Source organism: Cyanistes caeruleus, chromosome 9 (assembly GCF_971803275.1).
Source record: "Cyanistes caeruleus chromosome 9, bCyaCae1.hap1.1, whole genome shotgun sequence".
Taxonomy (NCBI): domain Eukaryota; kingdom Metazoa; phylum Chordata; class Aves; order Passeriformes; family Paridae; genus Cyanistes; species Cyanistes caeruleus.
The window spans coordinates 34,213,740-34,231,332 of record NC_141709.1 but is presented as its reverse complement, the minus strand read 5'-3'; the positions used below and the strand labels follow the sequence as shown (position 1 = coordinate 34,231,332).

General features: G+C 54.4%; 1 protein-coding gene across 3 annotated transcripts in view; it reads left to right on the top strand.

Annotated features, from left to right (window-relative positions):
* The window catches only part of NEGR1 (neuronal growth regulator 1), a 171,374-nt gene that overhangs the window by 101,773 nt on the left and 52,008 nt on the right, over nt 1-17,593 (top strand). The window lies entirely within an intron of this gene.

The following is a 17,593-nucleotide window of genomic DNA, read 5'->3' as shown; positions in this document are numbered from 1 at the left end:
TCACTGCTGTCACCTGGGGGTGTTCACTGCTGTCACCCAGGGGTGTTCACTGCTGTCACCCAGGTGTGTTCACTGCTGTCACCCAGGGGTGTTCACTGCTGTCACCCAGGGGTGTTCACTGCTGTCACCTGAGGGTGTTCACTGCTGTCACCCAGGTGTGCTCACTGCTGTCACCCAGGGGTGTTCACTGCTGTCACCTGAGGGTGTTCACTGCTGTCACCCAGGGGTGTTCACTGCTGTCACCCAGGGGTGTTCACTGCTGTCACCTGAGGGTGTTCACTGCTGTCACCTGAGGGTGTTCACTGCTGTCACCCAGGTGTGCTCACTGCTGTCACCCAGGGGTGTTCACTGCTATCACCTGAGGGTGTTCACTGCTGTCACCCAGGTGTGTTCACTGCTGTCACCCAGGGGTGTTCACTGCTGTCACCTGGGGGTGTTCACTGCTGTCACCCAGGGGTGTTCACTGCTGTCACCTGAGGGTGTTCACTGCTGTCACCTGGGGGTGTTCACTGCTGTCACCTGAGGGTGTTCACTGCTGTCACCTGGGGGTGTTCACTGCTGTCACCCAGGGGTGTTCACTGCTGTCACCCAGGTGTGTTCACTGCTGTCACCTGAGGGTGTTCACTGCTGTCACCCAGGGGTGTTCACTGCTGTCACCTGAGGGTGTTCACTGCTGTCACCTGAGGGTGTTCACTGCTGTCACCCAGGGGTGTTCACTGCTGTCACCTGAGGGTGTTCACTGCTGTCACCCAGGGATGTTCACTGCTGTCACCTGAGGGTGTTCACTGCTGTCACCTGAGGGTGTTCACTGCTGTCACCCAGGGGTGTTCACTGCTGTCACCTGAGGATGTTCACTGCTGTCACCCAGGGGTGTTCACTGCTGTCACCTGAGGGTGTTCACTGCTGTCACCCAGGGGTGTTCACTGCTGTCACCTGAGGGTGTTCACTGCTGTCACCCAGGGGTGTTCACTGCTGTCACCTGAGCGTGTTCACTGCTGTCACCCAGGGGTGTTCACTGCTGTCACCTGAGGGTGTTCACTGCTGTCACCTGAGGGTGTTCACTGCTGTCACCCAGGGGTGTTCACTGCTGTCACCTGAGCGTGTTCACTGCTGTCACCTGAGGGTGTTCACTGCTGTCACCCGGGGGTGTTCACTGCTGTCACCCAGGGGTGTTCACTGCTGTCACCCGGGGGTGTTCACTGCTGTCACCCAGGTGTGTTCACTGCTGTCACCCAGGTGTGTTCACTGCTGTCACCCAGGGGTGTTCACTGCTGTCACCTGAGGGTGTTCACTGCTGTCACCTGAGGGTGTTCACTGCTGTCACCCAGAGGTGTTCACTGCTGTCACCTGGGGGTGTTCACTGCTGTCACCTGGGGCTGCTCAGAGGTGTTTTGTGGCCTTTTTCCCATTTAAAAATCCCAGTGGCCGTGGTAAACCCAGGGACTCTCTCTTGCCTCCCGAGCCCTAGACACGCACAGGTCCCAGCCTGGACCTGGCTTGGGTGGGCAGAGCCAAACCGTGCTGAGGCTCTGGAGCTCCTGCCTGGGACCTGCCCCGAGCGAGGCTGCTCAGGCCCGGCTGCAGCACTCGCTGTGAGGCTCTTGCTGTGCAGCAACAGCGTGTCCTGGGCTGAGCTGCTTAATTACTGGGTAATTACTGACAATAAAGAATCCAAACTGAAGCCACAGAGCTGCTCTGTGTCCCAGTGCAGCCACCTGGGCCGAGCTGGGAGTGTCCTCAGCTGAAGCATGGATGTGCTGGTACCGTGTCAGGTTCAGGAAAGCTTCTACAGGAATATGTGGAGTATTTTTAATAATTCCTCACGGCTCCAGAAGGAGGGGGTGGCAATCTGGTGGCAGCAGCGTGGGGCTGGGCTGTGGCTGCAGCTGTGACACACGGCTGGATTGTCACAGCTCCCTGCTCACAGCCCCGCTGGGCTGGGACGTGTCCCCAGGGGCTGAGCACGGAGCAGGAGCTCGGCAGCATCCGCCTGCACTCGCTGCTTGTGAGGAATTTACAGTGGATTGATTCCCAAGGGCAAATCTGGAAAGTTCTTCATGAAAGAAATAGAGAGGAAGCCCTCAGCTCCTCTGGCTGGGCAGTTCCCTTTGTCAAATGTTCTTCAGTCCTGGTTCTTCTTTAAAGACATCTGTTCATTTCCACAACAAGCTGGTAAGAGCAAGGCTTTCTCCCCAGAAATTCCATCCTTTTATTTGCTGCCTGTGGACTTGGGTCAGTGGTGGCTTTGGCAGTGCTGGGGAAAGGTTGGACTTGGAGTCTTGGAGAGCTTTTCCAACCTGAACAGTTCTGTGAGTTCTTTTCCTCTGCTGCTGCTCCCACCCACTCCTGCTGTCCTTCCATGACTCCATTCCTGGTGTCCTTCCATGACTCCACTCCTGCTGTCCTTCCATGATTGTATTCCTGCTGTCCTTCCACAATTGTATTCCTGTTGTCCTTCCATGATTGTATTCCAGATGTCCTTCCATGATTGTATTCCTGCTGTCCTTCCATGACTCCATTCCTGCTGTCCTTCCATGATTGTATTCCAGGTGTCCTTCCATGACTCCACTCCTGGTGCAGGGCCATGTTGAGATGTGGATATTCGTGGCAGGGAGCAGCTGTTCAGTCAGAGACAAGAAAATGATCAGGTTTCAATGACTTTGTGAAATTCAGGTTTCAATGAATTTGTGAAATTCAGGTTTCAATGACTTTGTGAAATTCAGGTTTCAATGACTTTGTGAAATTCAGGTTTCAATGAATTTGTGAAATTCAGGTTTCAATGACTTTGTGAAATTCAGGTTTCAATGAATTTGTGAAATTCAGGTTTCAATGACTTTGTGAAATTCAGGTTTCAGTGATTTTGTGAAATTCAGGTTTCAATGACTTTGTGAAATTCAGGTTTCTTGGCCGGGCAGGTTCCAGCCCTGCACAAACAAGGAGCTCCCAGCACACGTGCGTGGCTCTAATGACTTACAGGGGGTTCATTACACTGCTGGATACACCATCATCTACACTTTCTACTTAATTCATGTCTGTCCTCCCTAATTTCCCTTTGAAAGAGGGTGGCCTGAGAATCTGCCTGAATTCCAAAAGGAAGGGGGGGCAGAAAAGGAGAGAAGCCATTGAAGCTGCTGGCTGGTGCTGAAGGAATGCTCCACCAAATCAAGTTAAAATAGATAAGACATAATCCAATTCCATTTCACAAGTAAATCCTATTAGCATTTTCCATTACACTTTGTAAAGCAAATACTGATTTATAGATTATAATATTGAACCCCGCTTTGAATGAAGCAGTGTCTGGATTTAATGTGTCATCTGAAAGCTGGGCTGGAACTCTCCATGTGCTCCTGCCACCTCGCTCATTCTCTGCTGCTCTGCCACCGTCATGCTTGAGAAATATTAAAGGCAGCTGCTAAATCCTGGAATTTCCAGTAGAGCTGAGGCCACAGAGAGAGGATGAGGAATGGGATGTGTGCCTCGGGAAACTGGCATTTATTTGCATTTATTTCAAAGTGTCAGCTGCCTAAATAAATAGAAAATGTGGATTTAAAGTGGAGTGGCATTGCAGAATTCCCTTTTCTTAGGATAATGCCTGTTAAGGGTGGGTTTGCCTGTACTTGTACCTTGGACAGCTCTGTCAGAGCTGGAGCTTTCAGACTTGACTGAATCAAGATCTGATGGCTTTGGGGAGGGAAAAGACATTTTTGAACTCATTCCTGGGTGGTTTTGTCCCATTTTCAGGCTACTTTTCCCATTTCTCTGGATGATTTCAGGGTTCTCACCCCTGTAGTGGTGCTGCTGAGCCTGCCCAGCACCGGTGTGCGGGTGGGCAGATGGGAGCAGGGCAGGAGCAGAGTTTTGCAGACACCTGAAGGCAGATCTGAGCCCAGCTCAGCTGCTGTGTGCCTGGGAGCTGTGCCCAAAGGCAGCTGGAGCTGCTGAACTTCCACAGCCCATTCCCCAGGATCTGCTGGCCTTCCACAGCCCATTCCCCAGGAGCTGCTGACCTTCCAGAGCCCATTCCCCAGGATCTGCTGACCTTCCAGAGCCCATTCCCCAAGATCTGCTGACCTTCCAGAGCCCATTCCCCAGGAGCTGCTGACCTTCCAGAGCCCATTCCCCAGGAGCTGCTGACCTTCCACAGCCCATTCCCCAGGATCTGCTGGCCTTCCAGAGCCCATTCCCCAGGATCTGCTGGCCCAGGCTCCTCTCCTCATGGTGGGGCAGGTGCTGTCCCAGCTCTGCTCTCTTGGGCACCATTCCCAAGAGATGGAATGGGCTGGTGGCATTCCCTGCTTGCCTGACCAGCCTCACCCAGGCTCAGCACTGGCACTGCAGCCCTGAATTTGCTCAGTTCAGCCTTTTAATGGGGTTTTGAATCTCACTTCTTTTGGTTTATCCAAGTATTCGCCACATTATTCTTTCCTTGTCTTAACCTGGGATACAAAACAAAAGGTTGGGGTCACTGGGTTGGTAAAATCCTGTGTTTGGAATGGTTCTGTCCCCAGCCCAGCAGAGTGCAAGGGCTTGGAGATGCTCTCAGGGAAAGGGTGACTCGTGGGGGTGTCCTGTGCAGGGCTCAGGGTTGGATTCCAGGATCCTCATGGATCCAGCTCAGCACACTCTGTGATTTAACCCTTTCCTTTTCCTGCACGTGGCTTGTGTTCTTCAGCAGCTCATCTCAATCTGGGGCTTTATTCCCAACTTCATCGAGTTTTCCTGTGCCTCTGGATCCATTCCCTGGGTTATGGCCCTGCATGGACATCCCAGCCCTTCCCTGGGTTTTTGGGAGCCCTTGGGGGCTCTCCTGTTCCAGAGGCAGATCCTGTGCCCCTTCCCAAAAGCTTGATAGGGAATTTCTCGCAGTGGGGTTTTATTCCTGCAGGAATGTGTGAGTTCCTTGTTAGGAATTTTAAGTGGGGTGTTTGTTTTCGCTTGGCCAGGCCGGGTTGTGCAGAACAGCTCCCCTCATTAGCATTTCTCCCCTCATTAGCATTTCTCCCCTCATTAGCATTTCTCCCCTCATTAGCATTTCTTCGAAGGCTCCTCGCTGTTGCTATGGTGCTTTGCATAACATTATGGATAATACTCCGATTTTACTTTGAAATCAGACATCCTGTACAAGCCACGCCGGCCTAATTATATCTGTAACCTTAAAAATTGTATCTGTAACCTTAAAAATTGTATCTGTAACCTTAAATCTCCTGGGGAAAACACTTGGGGACTCGAGGGCTTGGTGGGGCTGCCCATCCCTGGACGTGGGAACCATTCCTGACCTAGGATCAGCGTTTCCTTGGCAGGGTTCTGAGTCTGGATTCAGGAAGAAAAATTGCCTCAGTTAAATTATTAAATATGAAGACAAAGCCCACATATTTTCTGGAGGTCTCAGTCCTCCTCTACTTTGGCACCGAGTATAAAACTGCTCAGAGGAATTTAATTTTAATTTCCACTTTCCTCTAATAAAAGAGAGGTAAAGAGGGGACTTTTCTTGAAGCAGAAATCAATAACCCTGATACTTTCTGGTTTTAATAGCTACTGAGTTTCAGCATCATCTCTATATTCCTGACTTAAGTTTAGGATTTGGGGTCATGGTCAGCTTTGGCTTTAGGCACCAAGTTTCACTGCCAGGAGTTCTGGCTGCTCCTTGGGTTCTCAGGAACATTCCAGAAGGGGTTCTGGCTGCTCCCTGGGTTCTCAGGAACATTCCAGAAGGGGTTCTGGCTGCTCCCTGGGTTCTCAGGAACATTCCAGAAGGGGTTCTGGCTGCTCCCTGGGTTCTCAGGAGCATTCCAGAAGGGGTTCTGGCTGCTCCCTGGGTTCTCAGGAGCATTCCAGAAGGGGTTCTGGCTGCTCCCTGGGTTCTCAGGAGCATTCCCAAAGGGGGTTTTTGGCCTCTGAGTGGCACTGGGGACTCCTGGGGACTCCTGGAACTCTGACTCTTGGCCCATGTGTGTTTTTTCCATGGGGCAGTGGGGTTCAGTGCCCGCTGGGGTTTGCAGGACCTGCCCTGCTCCGTGGGCTGCCCTCGCTCTGGGATGTGCTGGGCAGTCCCCAGGTGCCAGCCGTGTGTCCCAGGCTGGGCTCCAGCCTGCCCCGTGTGCCACAGGAGCTCGGATATCCTGTCAGGACCGCTCCCCTTCTGTTGGGATTCCTTTCCTGAGGTCCAGCTGCTGCAGACACGGGGAATGGAGCGTCCTCCCTCCACCTCTTCTCATCCAAAGCCCGGCTGGAGCTGTGGGGACGCCGTGGGTGGGGATGGTGTTCTCATGGCTGGGGACAGTGTTCCTCTCCATGGCTGGGGACAGTGCTCCCATGGATGGGGACAGTGCTCCCATGGCTGGGGACAGTGCTCCCATGGCTGGGGACAGTGCTCTCATGGCTGGGGACAGTGCTCCCATGGCTGGGGACAGTGCTCCTCTCCATGGCTGGGGACAGTGCTCCCATGGCTGGGGACAGTGCTCCTCTCCATGGCTGGGGACAGTGCTCCCCTCTCTGTCACCTGCTGGGGCTGGGCTGGCTCCCCAGGCCAGGAGGAGTGCAGATCCTTCCCCCAACCCAAACTCCTGCCCTCTGCTCTGCTCCTGGCCGTGCAGGTGGGATTCTCTGCCCTGCAGCTGCTCAGAACCTCTCTCTCCCTGTGCTCCTGTCACCTCTCTCCTGCTCTGCCACCGTCATGCTTGAGAAATATTAAAGGCAGCTGCTAAATCCTGGAATTTCCAGTAGAGCTGAGGCCACAGAGAGAGGATGAGCATCTTGGGCTCGAGATGCTGCTGCAGTGAAAGGCTCAGGGGAGGCAGCCAGAGCAGGGATGGAGGGGACCAAGCTGAGAGCAGAGGTGGGCTCTGTGCCCGTGGCCAGCACAGAGCTGGGCTGAAGGGGCCAGCACAGCCCTTGGGGGAATTTGGGTCCTGGTTTAAACCAGGGACAGCAGAGCTGGGTTTGGCTGAGCCACCTGTCAAGGGCTGCCAGCAAAACACTTGAGGTGAAACCAGTGTAAATAACAGGTTTGGGTTGTTGGTTTTTTACATGAGATGAAGTCTGTGGAGAATTGCTGCAGTCCTTTAAATTGGAGGTTTTGCTCACACACGATGTCATCTGCGGTAGATTTTTTGCTTTTTGGGTTTTATCTTGTTATTTTTGGTCACCATTAGGACTAAATTGTTATTTAGCTAATTTGCAAGCTGGTGTCATCACTGAGAACTCAGCTGAGTTATATGATGTCCTATCTCATGGCAACACAATGAGAAAGAGCTGACACCAGTTCGATAGGAACTGGTCTGACAATTAAAGTCACCTCAGTTGGTTGGTGAGGAAAAATATTGCTGCTTTAAAGAAAATATTTCCTTTCACTGGGGAAAGAAGCCTCTTGTAAAGTAATGGTTGTCACACTTTATGTCCTTCAGGTGTCTTTATTAACATTTCACAAGTCAGATTAAAACAATAAAGCTCACATTTGGGACTGGAGTGCAATTTGGCTCTTAAATTAATATTGATTTCTTTTGGGGGCGTGGTGGTTTGTGCAGAGTGGCTCTGCAAGCTCTGCCTGGTCCCTGCAGCTCCCTGCTCGTGTGGGAGGGTGGCAGAGCTGCTGCTGCTGCTGTCCCTGCTGGGGAGGGGGGCATTTGTGCCACCCCAGCACATCAGCAGGGCTTGGCTGCGGAAGGAGCCGCAGTGCTGGCGCTCCAGTCACCCTCCAGCAGATAACCAGGGTGTGCCAGGACAGCCTGTGCTGCTCTCCAGGTGTGCCAGGTGTGCCAGGACAGCCTGTGCTGCTCTCCTTGAGGTGCCAGGACAGCCTGTGCTGCTCTCCAGGTGTGCCAGTGCTGCTCTCCAGGTGTGCCAGGACAGCCTGTGCTGCTCTCCAGGTGTGCCAGGTGTGCCTGTGCTGCTCTCCAGGTGTGCCAGGTGTGCCAGTGCTGCTCTCCAGGTGTGCCAGGACAGCCTGTGCTGCTCTCCAGGTGTGCCAGGACAGCCTGTGCTGCTCTCCTTGGGCTGCAGGGGCTGAGGAGCAGCTCCCTGGGCAGTCCTGCCTGGAGCCAGAGCCTTTTCCAGCCTCCAGGTGATCCCACTCTGCACACCAGTGAAAATACAGCTCAGGAAGATTGAGGCTTTAGCAGCAATGAGTCATCTCTAAAGAGCTGCTGCGTTTGAAGCAGCAATTTGGAGCAGAGCTGTGTTAGACTCCAGGCTAGAGCCAAAATTAATGGAGAGCTCTCGAGCTTCCAGGAGTGTTCCCTTGCCCAGATCGCTCTTCAGCAAAAACAATTACTTAAAATATTTCCTAATAGCCAACAGACTGTAAAGCAATCGTTCTCCCTGTAATTGCATTATCCCTGCTTGCTGTGGGGCCAAGGCTGAGGCCTGTGCCTTGCAGAGCCTTTGAGGTGATGGTCAGAGGGGTCTGAGTGAGCTGCTGGGGTCACAAAAAGCCAGGCCTGAGCAGTGTCAGCCTTCTGCAACTCTCCATCCCTTGATTTATTTTATTTTTGTTCATTTTCTCATCCCAGTAATTGCAGTTTGAAATGGTTCTGCGCTAGAAATGTGCTGTAATGACATTATTACAACCTGCTTTTTCCTGGTGGCAGGGCTGGGGTTCAGATACCTCCTGTGGCAGCAAGGGTGTGGTGGAGGCAGCAGATGGGAGCTCCAGGAGCTCTGAGATGTCCCCTTTTGCTTTGAGAGTTAAAACAAAGCAGTGCTGTGGATGCAAAGGACGGGAAAAGCTTCCAGCATCATAATCCATAAAGCTGCTTCTGTTCATCTCCTCCGCTCTTCTCCAATAAAACCCAGCAGTTCTGGGGCTGGAGTGACCTTTTCTGCTCCTGGGAGCTGCGGGGCAAACAGCAGGCAGGGAAGGAAGGTGTCTCCAGGCATGGCCAGGAGCAGCACCCCAGTGCTGGAGCCCCTGGCTTTGGTTCCTGCTGCACCGGGAGAATTCAGTTCAAAATTCCCTTCCAAATGCTCCATTTCCAGTGGATTTGGAACAAAATTCTGTGAGCCATCATCTGTGTCAGCATCCATGTGTTCTGCTGCTTCTGCACCTGCTGGGGTTGGTGGCCAGGGGAGTGCTGAGAAGGGAACAGAGCAGGAATTGTGTCTGCAGAGAGCCCTTCCCTGCTGGGGAGCTCCCAGGGTGCCCAGTCTGCAGGCAGGAGTGTGCTGGGGGCTGTTCCCCCTTCCTGAGGAACGTGGGGCATCCCTGGGGAGTGAGGGGCTGTGCAGGGACCCCATCCATCCCTGGGGAGTGAGGGGCTGTGCAGGGACCCCATCCATCCCTGGGGAGTGAGGGGCTGTGCAGGGACCCCATCCATCCCTGGGGAGTGAGGGGGTGTCCCAGGGACCCCATCCATCCCTGGGGAGTGAGGGACCCCATCCATCCCTGGGGAGTGAGGGGCTGTGCCAGGGACCCCATCCATCCCTGGGGAGTGAGGGGCTGTGCCAGGGACCCCATCCATCCCTGGGGAGTGAGGGGCTGTGCCAGGGACCCCATCCATCCCTGGGGAGTGAGGGGGTGTGCAGGGACCCCATCCATCCCTGGGGAGTGAGGGGGTGCCCCAGGGACCCCATCCATCCCTGGGGAGTGAGGGGGTGTGCAGGAACCCCATCCATCCCTGGGGAGTGAGGGACCCCATCCATCCCTGGGGAGCGAGGGGCTGTGCAGGGACCCCATCCATCCCTGGGGAGTGAGGGGGTGTGCAGGGACCCCATCCATCCCTGGGGAGTGAGGGGGTGCCCCAGGGACCCCATCCATCCCTGGGGAGTGAGGGGGTGTGCAGGAACCCCATCCATCCCTGGGGAGTGAGGGACCCCATCCATCCCTGGGGAGCGAGGGGGTGTGCAGGGACCCCATCCATCCCTGGGGAGTGAGGGGGTGTGCAGGGACCCCATCCATCCCTGGGGAGTGAGGGGGTGCCCCAGGGACCCCATCCATCCCTGGGGAGTGAGGGACCCCATCCATCCCTGGGGAGTGAGGGGCTGTGCCAGGGACCCCATCCATCCCTGGGGAGTGAGGGGGTGCCCCAGGGACCCCATCCATCCCTGGGGAGTGAGGGGCTGTGCAGGGACCCCATCCATCCCTGGGGAGTGAGGGACCCCATCCATCCCTGGGGAGTGAGGGGGTGTCCCAGGGACCCCATCCATCCCTGGGAGTGTTTCTGGTGCCCACCCCTGGCTCTCCCTCCTGGGCTGAGGGGAGGCCTGGGCAGACCCTGGCAGAGCCACACCGAGCTGGGGTTTTTCAGCTCCATTTTTAGGTTACACTTTTATCTTTTATTGCAGGGACTGCTCCCAGGGGTGAGAGCAGCCGGGATTTCCGTGCCTTTGGTGCTTTTTGCAGAGGCTGTGGCCCTGGTGTGCCACTGGCAGCTCCCCACAGAGCTCAGCTCCCAGCTGCCAGGCTCGCTGGGGACGGGCAGCAGAGCCCCCCTCTGTGTAAACTTCACTTCTTTTTAATACAGAGCAAGAGCTTCGAGACCTTTCATGGCTCCCTCTCGTTCTTCGCGAGCTACATATGTACATCAGCTCCAACACTCTGTCAGGGAACAGGGGTTTTCAATCAAAGAGACTGTCAGGAAAGCTGATTCACTAACAAGAAAGCTGTCAAGCTGTGACAGCTGCTGTCTTTGCAACCCCAAACAATCTGTTCGGTGCTAACTCTGACTTATGCTTCCATTTATTACACGGCGGTAATGAGCGCTGGCAGCGGCGTGGGGGGACTCACCTGGCTGCCAGGGTGGGTCTCACCACACCTGAGCTGCAGGAGAAGCTCTGCACCTGCCTCTCCAGTGCTGTTCCTCAGCCCCAGCGCCAGTCCTTACCTCCTTTCTGTGCCTCATTGTGGGTCTGGGCATTTCATTGTTGTTGGGAGCTAACCAGAGTACGATTCCTGATTTTTCCTATGAATAATGGATTTCAGTTTAAACACAACGTGTTAGCCACAGAAAACAGTGCAGGAATTGGTTCTGGTGCTTCAATCTCCCAGGACATCAGAACTCCCCTGGGAAGGGCCTGAGGGCTCTGCTGGGTGCTGCTGCCCAGATTTGAGTTCACACTTCAAAACGAGAAAGGGGAAGAGCTCCTTGACATCTCCCTCCAGCAAAGCCTTCCAGCTCCTCAGCACCCCTAAATCTGCTTTGCTGCAGTTCTGGCTGACTGCTGCAGGCCTGGCCCATGGCAGAGCTGGGCTGGAGCTGGTTCCTCTTCCCTCCTGTCAGTATTCAGCAAACCCAGCAAACCCATCAAACCCATCAAACCCAGCAAACCCATCAAACCCATCAAACCCAGCAAACCCATCAAACCCATCAAACCCAGCAAACCCAGCAAACCCAGCAAACCCAACAAACCCATCAAACCCATCAAACCCATCAAACCCAGCAAACCCAGCAAACCCAGCAAACCCAACAAACCCAGCAAACCCATCAAACCCAGCAAACCCAGCAAACCCAGCAAACCCAGCAAACCCATCAAACCCATCAAACCCATCAAACCCAGCAAACCCATCAAACCCATCAAACCCAGCAAACCCATCAAACCCATCAAACCCAGCAAACCCAGCAAACCCATCAAACCCATCAAACCCATCAAACCCAGCAAACCCAGCAAACCCAGCAAACCAACAAACCCATCAAACCCATCAAACCCATCAAACCCAGCAAACCCATCAAACCCATCAAACCCAGCAAACCCAGCAAACCCATCAAACCCATCAAACCCAACAAACCCATCAAACCCAACAAACCCATCAAACCCATCAAACCCAGCAAACCCATCAAACCCAGCAAACCCATCAAACCCATCAAACCCATCAAACCCATCAAACCCATCAAACCCATCAAACCCATCAAACCCAACAAACCCATCAAACCCAGCAAACCCAGCAAACCCAGCAAACCCATCAAACTCAACAAACCCATCAAACCCATCAAACCCAGCAAGTCCAGCAAACCCAACAAACCCAAAAACCCAACAAACCCAACAAACCCATCAAACCCATCAAACCCAGCAAACCCAGCAAACCAAACAAACCCAGCAAACCCATCAAACCCAGCAAACCCAGCAAACCCAGCAAACCCAACAAACCCATCAAACCCATCAAACCCAACAAACCCATCAATCCCAACAAACCCTGCAAACCCAGCAAACCCAGCAAACCCAGCAAGTCCAGCAAACCCAGCAAACCCAGCTGCCTTCTGCAGCTCTGCTGGGCCAAGTTCCCTCTGTCCCCCTGAGCTCTGGGTGCTCCAGCTGAGCCCAGGAGTGCCTGGCCCTGTGTCAGGTGGTTTTTAGGTGACAAGGGACACCTCTGGCAGGCCCTGGCTGATTGTGGGCTGCAGAGTTCAGCTGAGGGAATAAATCCAGCAGAGCTGCAGGGTGAAGCCAGGGCTCTGGTGCTTGCTGGTGACTGTGCTGGGCTTTGGGGGACACAGACAGGCCCCAGCTGAGTGTTTGGGGCCTGGGCACTGCCCAGGGTGACCCCAGCAGGGTCACTTTGATCCCAGTAAGGTCCCCTGGGGTGGTTTCTCCCTGCCCTCGATGTCTCCTGTGGGATGCAGCAGGGCTCAGCATTCCCCACCTACCCTGAGGCACTTGGCTTTTTAGTTCCAAACTTTCCTTGGAAAACCACCAGCTTGCTTCAATTCATTTTCTTCTCAACTCTCCTGCCAAAAGATCTACTTAGTAATTCCTGGGATTGGTTGAAGTCCGTTGCTTTTATCTTCCTTGGAGGGAGGGAAGCGGCGAAGGCCAAGCACCGGTGTCTGTTCCCAGCCAGGCTCTGGGCCAGCTGTCCCCTCTGCGGTGACACAGGTGTGTGGCAGTGACACAGGTGTGTGGCAGTGCCCATCCCTCCTCCCCACTCCTCAGTGCCACTCTGGGCTGCTCACACTCCTTTTGCCCTCAGCACCAGCTCTGGGGTGCAGATGCTGGTCAGGTTTGTGTCTGTCCAGCGTGGCTCTGGGCACCCCTGGCCGAGGAGCTGCTGGATCTGAGCTGTTCCTGTGCCCCTTGTCCCAGCCAGGTGCCCCTGGTTCCCCAGGTCCTGGCAGAGGGCAGTGGACAGAGGGGTTTGTTCCTTGGAACATTCCCACTGCTGGCAGGAATTGTTCTGTCCAGCGGGACACGGCAAAGGGAGGAGAGTCCCAGCAGCTGGGGCTGAGCCACAGAACCATGGAATATCCTGCCTTGGGAGGGACCCACAGGATCCTGGATCCAGCTCCTGCCCTGCCCAGACCCCCAGCAATCCCACACTGGGCATCCCTGGGCATCCCTGAGCATCCCTGGGCATCCCTGGCCATCCCTGGCCATCCCTGAGTATCCCTGAGCATCCCTGAGTATCCCTGAGCATCCCTGGCCATCCCTGAGCATCCCTGGCCATCCCTGGCAGCGCTGTCCAAGCTCTCCTGGAGCTCCGGCAGCCTCGGGGCCGGGACCATTCCCTGGGATCTGAGCAGTGCTTCCCTCTGGGGGAGAACCTTTCCCAAAATCCAGCCTGAGCCTGCCCTGGCCCAGCTGGGAGTGGGGAGCATCCCCAGCTGCTCTGGGCTGGAGCAGTGTCCAGAGGCAGGGAGTGTCCCTGGAGCCAGGGGTGGCTGGAGCTGCACCCCTTGGGTGCTGCTCAGGGAAGGGACTGAGTTCCCAGGCTGGAGCAGCTCCTTTAGTGGGGGATCAAACTGCATTTACAGAGCTGCCTTGAAGGGAATGCGGGAGAAAAGCGCTTTGCTGGAAAATAAAAGTATTAAAGAGATGCAGCAGTGAGATAAACCCCGATGGACGGAGAAACAAAGCAGTTCTTCCAACTTGCCTTTTCTGCTGCAGCTCCCTCTAGGGCTTTGTTTGCTTTGCAGCTTTTGGGGAGGCTTCATTAAGTTCTTTCCTCTTCTTTTTATTTTTTTTATCCCTGAAATACCTGGAAAACAGATTGTCCAGATTTCCTGTCTGGCAGCCTATTATTTATTAAGTATTATTTTGTGCTGCAGGTTTTTATGTTTTCCACCCACACACCAATTACCCGTGGGTTTTAAGCTTTGTGCTCAGCACCGGAGGTTTTGTGTCCAAAGCCACAAATGGCACAGCAGGCAGGGTTTTGGGGGCACCCAGAGCAATCTGGGGCTGGAGCCGAGGGAGGAGCAGGTTTTGGGGAGCAGATGTGCCTGTGACATCCCAAATCCACAAAGGGAATGCCTGAGGCTCCTCTCTCCTCAGGGGCTGACACAATTGTTCAATTAATCCAGTGAAAACAATCACAACAGTGAAAGTACAAGGGAGAGGGAAAGCTGAAGGAAGGTACATTTAGATGGGATGTTGGGAAGGGATTCCTGGCTGGGCTGGAATTCCTGGGGCTGTCCCTGGATCCCTGGCAGTGCCCAAGGCCAGGCTGGATGGGTTTGGAGCAGCCTGGGACAGTGGCAGCTGTCCCTGCCATGGCTGGGCTGGGATGGGATGGGATTTAAGGTCCCAAACCAGTCTGGGATTCTGTGAGAAGCTCAAAAGAGACGCTGTGTTCCATCCAGAAGTGAATTCTTACCAACATCTCCTGTGTTTGCATATAAAATTTATGGAAATGTGCGTGTCAGGGTGGCAGTGAATCCGTGATTCTGATAAGTCATCAAGAAAAGCTGGAATAAATCAGCCTGGTACTTGCTGAGCCCAGTGGTTGTTCCAGTCGTGTCTCTCAAATGTTTCTGCGTGGCAGAGGAGGCTCTGACATGAGGAGCCATTATTAAACCACTCCATTAATCTGGGGAGAGGTAGGGCTGCTGCTCTGGATAAATTAGAGAAATTAAATAATCCAGAGCATCAAAAGCCCATCTTAATTACACAAAGTACAAGTAACACTGTCTGCCTTGTTCCTGTGTTGGTGAAACACTTGGAGGGTGCACATACAGAAAAGAATATATTTGAATATTGCTGATATCTGTTTTTCTGAGCACAAAACGCATCTCAGAAAACCTGGTTCTCTTACCTGGAATTTTTTATCTTAACACCCTGGAAAGCAATTTCACTAACAAAAGATGACATTAGGATGCCAAATTAAAAGCTGATGAAAACAGGGAAAATAAAAGATCTTTTTTTTTTTCTTGACATTTACAATTAATGCCACAGAAATGTTGGTTTAGTCAGACAATATGGGGGCTCACAAAGGTGAAATTGAAAGTTTCCAACCCTGAATGCTGGTGTAAAAGTTAATAAATTCAGCTCGTAATCATTATGCACATGCTAGTTATAATAATTTACTGTCCATACCAAATCTTTATAAGCATTGTAATTAAATATAAAATGCACATTAGAATTATAATGAGTAATTAGGGCAACATAACTAATGTGCATAAAAGTCCCGAAGCTCATTAAAATGTTAAAAGAGGAAACCTGCTGGAGTTGGTGCATTCCCTGTGCCTGGGGATGCCATGGCTTTAACTCCTCCTTTGGGAGCAGCCTGGAAATGTTTGGGATGGGGATGGGTTTGGTTTGGAGCAGAACTTTGGGGACAGGTTTGGGTGTCTGTGTGCAGGTGTTGGGGGCTCAGGGGTGCAGAGCCAGGGACAGGGACAGGTTTGGGTGTCTGTGTGCAGGTGTTGGGGGGCTCAGGGGTGCAGAGCCAGGGACAGGTTTGGGTGTCTGTGTGCAGGTGTTGGGGACTCAGGGGTGCAGTCAGAGCCAGGGACAGGGACAGGTTTGGGTGTCTGTGTGCAGGTGTTGGGGGCTCAGGGGTGCAGAGCCAGGGACAGGTTTGGGTGTCTGTGTGCAGGTGTTGGGGACTCAGGGGTGCAGTCAGAGCCAGGGACAGGGACAGGTTTGGGTGTCTGTGTGCAGGTGTTGGGGGCTCAGGGGTGCAGTCAGAGCCAGGGACAGGTTTGGGTGTCTGTGTGCAGGTGTGGGGGGCTCAGGGGTGCAGAGCCAGGGACAGGTTTGGGTGTCTGTGTGCAGGTGTTGGGGGCTCAGGGGTGCAGTAAGAGCCAGGGACAGGTTTGGGTGTCTGTGTGCAGGTGTTGGGGGCTCAGGGGTGCAGAGCCAGGGACAGGGACAGGTTTGGGCTGGAGAGACTCAAATCCCACCTCATTCCAGCCCTGCCATGCAGGGACCCCATCCACAGCCCCAGTGCCCAGCCTGGCCTCGGGCACTGCTCTGTGTGGGTGGCCCCGAGCCCCCAGGGACACCTGGCACCACCTCGGGGCAGGATGGACCCTGCTCCCCTCCCTCCCTCCCTCCCTGTGCCCAGAGCCTCCTGTGGGACCCAGAAATCGCTGGCTTTGGGGACAATAAATGTGTGTTTGGGCTCAGGGCCAGCTGTCCCTCATGAGGGGAGGACATCGATGGGAGGACATGGAGGGGAGGACATGGAGGGGAGGACATGGAGAGGAGGACATGGAGAGGAGGACATGGAGAGGACATGGAGGGGAGGACATGGAGGGGAGGACGTCGATGGGAGGACATGGAGAGGAGGACATGGAGAGGAGGACATGGAGAGGACATGGAGGGGAGGACATGGAGGGGAGGACAACGAGGGGAGGACAATGAGAGGAGGACATGGAGAGGAGGACATGGAGGGGAGGAGATGGAGGGGAGGACATGGAGAGGAGGACATGGAGGGGAGGACATCGATGGGAGGACATGGAGGGGAGGACATGGAGGGGAGGACATGGAGAGGAGGACATGGAGGGGAGGACATGGAGGGAAGGACATGGAGAGGAGGACATGGAGGGGAGGACATGGAGGGGAGGACATGGAGAGGAGGACATGGAGGGGAGGACATGGAGGGGAGGACATGGAGGGAAGGACATGGAGAGGAGGACATGGAGGGGAGGACATGGATGGGAGGACATCGATGGGAGGACATGGAGGGGAGGACATGGATGGGAGGACATGGAGGGGAGGACATGGAGAGGAGGACATGGAGGGGAGGACATCGATGGGAGGACATGGAGGGGAGGACATGGAGGGGAGGACATGGAGAGGAGGACATGGAGGGGAGGACATGGAGGGAAGGACATGGAGAGGAGGACATGGAGGGGAGGACATGGAGGGAAGGACATGGAGGGGAGGACATGGAGGGGAGGACATGGAGGGAAGGACATGGATGGGAGGACATCGATGGGAGGACATGGAGGGGAGGACATCGATGGGAGGACTTGGAGGGGAGGACATGGAGAGGAGGACATGGAGAGGAGGACATGGAGGGGAGGACATGGAGGGGAGGACATGGAGGGGAGGACATGGAGGGGAGGACATGGAGGGGAGGACATGGAGGGGAGGACATGGAGAGGAGGACATGGAGAGGAGGACATGGAGGGAAGGACATGGAGGGGAGGACATCGATGGGAGGACATGGAGGGGAGGACATGGAGGGGAGGACAATGAGAGGAGGACATGGAGAGGAGGACATGGAGGGGAGGACATCGATGGGAGGACATCAGGAGCACTCCCGTGGAGCTGCAGCCCCAGAGAGCCTTTCCCAGCAAGGCACTTACAGGAATTGGGGACATTGCCACCGAGCCAGTTCCTGTAACTCATTTCCAAGCCGGGAATGAAACATTTATTTGCAATGCCTGCTCTGCAGGGATGAGCCATGGGAAGGGATTGAGCAGGAGCCACTGTGGGG